We start from the raw sequence: 3,075 nt of genomic DNA, 5'->3' as shown, positions 1-3,075 counted from the left end.
TCCTCAAGGAGGGCCTGCCCCTGGAGGAGCTGGACAAAATCTGTGTTCTTTACAGATAGCTTACTACCAAGGGGACGAGCATGCCAAGTTTTCCTCCCAAATTTGCCAATCAAGTTAGAAATAGGTAAAATGAATATTTTCTTTAATTTAAAATATCCAAATAAGCATTTTGCCAAAAGTTCATAAATAGGGACTCCTGGGTAGCTCAGTGGTTGAACATCTGCCTTCGGCACAGGGCATGATACCAAGGTCCAGGGATCGAGTCCCACATCAGGCTCCCTGCGAAGAGCCTGCTTCTCCTTCTGCCTTTGTCTCTGCCTCTCTCTGTGTGTCTCTCATGAATAAATAAATAAAATCTAAAAAAAAAAAAAAAGTTCATAAATAACAGAAGTAAAATCAATGAATTACCAAAGTACTATTTAAAGGCTTATTGTATATGCACCAAAATCTTTGCAAATGTGGGCACTCAAAGCAGAACAGGGAATGGAACTCAGAGGTATATTGTTTTTTTTTTTTTTAATATAAGAAGAAAAAAGACAAAAGACATATAGAAAACAAATATCATTATTTGCCCTTTTAAAATTTGGGGATCATTAACTATATTTTCTTTTTTTTTAAGATTTTATTTATTCATTTTAGAGAGAGTGTGTGTGCATGTGAGTGATGAGAGGAGGGGGAAAGAGAGGGGAAAAAAATCTGAAGCAGACTCCATGCCCAGCATGGAGCCCAATGCAGGACTCAATCCTAGGACTCCAAGGTCATGACCCAAGCCAAAACTGAGTTAGATGCACAACCAACTGAGCCACTCAGGCACCCCTAACTATGTATTTTCTAGTCCCAATTTTAATTCTCTTGCTCTTTCTTTGAATTATTTTCTTAATAATTGCACTGGGAATTACAATTAACATCTTAATTTATAACAACCTATCTACTTCAGATTAATTCCAATTTTTAATTAATTAATTATTGTTTTTAAGTAGGCTCCATGCCCAACATGGAGCCCAACACTGGACTTGAGCGCATGACCCTGAGATTAAGACCTGAGCTGAGATGGAGTTGGATACCCAGGACACCTGGATGGCTCAGCAGTTGAGCGTCTGCCTTAGGCTCAGGGCATGATCCCAGGGTCCTGGGATCAAGTTGATATCAGGCTCCTTGCATGGAACCTGCTTCTCCTGTCTCTGCCTCTCTCTGTGTGTCTCTCATGAATAAGTAAATACAATCTTTTTTAAAAAAAAAAAAAAAAAGGTTTAAAAAAAAAAGAGTTGGACACCCAACCAAGTGAGCCACCCAGGTACCCCTGGATTAATGCAAATTTAATTTCAATAGCATGTAAGAACTTTGTTTCCTTGTAGCTCTATTTCCCCTCCCTTTTTCCTATTCTTGTAAAAGATACTTGTTTCCTTTACTCATGACTGAATGCCACTCTCACTTCTGACACCAGGTATGTGGGGGTTCCCACACATCAAGCAATTTTCCAACTCTCTGGTGGACACTGACTAGGTGTTATATGATTCAACTCACTCTCTACCTGGAGATGGTCTTAGATCCCACACAGGTTGAGGGCTCAGTTGTGCAGCACTGCCCCTCACCGCACCCCCCCCAGTTCAAGTCCAGGCTGTCACTTGTGCCTTTGACTGGCTATAAATCATGGGTTCCCACTACCCTGTTCTCAGATTTCATTAATTATCTATAGCACCTCACAGAACTCAGAACAGTTTACTTCCTAGATTACTGGTTTATTACAAAGGTTAAAGGATAAGAATGAACAGCCAGATGAAGCCATACATCAGGTGAGATCCAAAAGGGTCCCAAGCATAAGGGCTTCTATTCCCATGGACTTTGGGAAGCCTCCCAAGAACATGTGGATGCATGCATTCTTAGTCACCAGCCTAGAAGCTCTCTAAATCCTGTCCTTGAGGGGTTTTATGGAGCCTTTATTACATAGGCATGATTGACTAAACTGTTGACCATTGGTGACTGAACTCAATCTTCAGCCCCATCTCCCCTACCCAGAGGCTGAGGGGTACGTGGGACTGGAGATATGGAAGTATGGGCTAGCCTCAGTGCTTTCCAAAAGTCACATGGTTGGGGCACCTGGGTGGCTCAGTCAGTTAAGCATCGGACTCTCAATTTCACCTCTGGTCATGATCTCAGGGTTGTAAGATTGTGCCCCACATAGGGCTCTTCATTGGGCATGGAGCCTGCTTGGGATTCTCTCTCTCCTTCCTTCTCTACTCCTCCCTCCCCTCACTCTCTCCTTCTCTAAAAAGTGAAACAAAACAAAAAAAGTCACATTATTAACACAAATTCAGATGTGGCTGAAAGGGGCTTGTTTTGTTAACAAAAGACACCTTTATGGCTCTTATCACTTAAGAAATCCCAAGGGTTTTAAAACAAACAAAAAAAATAACAATTTCACTTCTCTCTTTTGTGATGTTATTGTCATACCAATTACATCTTTATATTTCATATGCCCATCAATACAGATTTATAATTATCCCTTTATGCAGTTGTCTTTCAAATCAGATAAGAGGGGGGGAAAGAGTTACAAACAAGAAATACATTTATGCCTTTTTAAGATACATTTACCTTTTTAGTTACCTTTACCAGTGTTCCTTATTTCTTCATTTGGAAAGTTACTATCTGGTGTCCTTTCATTTCAACCTAAAGAACTCCCTTTAGTATTTCTATAAAGGCAGGTTAGGCTGCAAGTGGCAAAACCCAGTTCAAATCAGTTCAAAGGGGAAGAAATCCTTGGGAGGTACACACACCCCAAAAGTTCAGGGTTACCATAACTTTGGAAGTGGCTGAATACAGGAATGGGGCTCTCTTGCTTGCAGCTCTGTGCTGGGTTGGTTGGCACACCCCTAGGGAGCCGCCTCAACACTGGCTCACTCCTCCGGCTGGCAATGCCAAGCATGAAGAGTGCATCACTGTGCAGATAGCTCCAGAGGAGGTCCCAGGTAGCCCTCCCGGATCACATGGACAGAGTAGAGGAGTAGAGGGTCTCCAAAGAAGTGCACAGATTACCCAGAAAGGGGCAATTAGGTAAAGTATTCATAAAAACTAAAG

This window comes from Vulpes lagopus, chromosome 1 (genome assembly GCF_018345385.1).
Source record: "Vulpes lagopus strain Blue_001 chromosome 1, ASM1834538v1, whole genome shotgun sequence".
Lineage (NCBI taxonomy): Eukaryota > Metazoa > Chordata > Mammalia > Carnivora > Canidae > Vulpes > Vulpes lagopus.
This window is presented reverse-complemented; position numbering follows the sequence as displayed.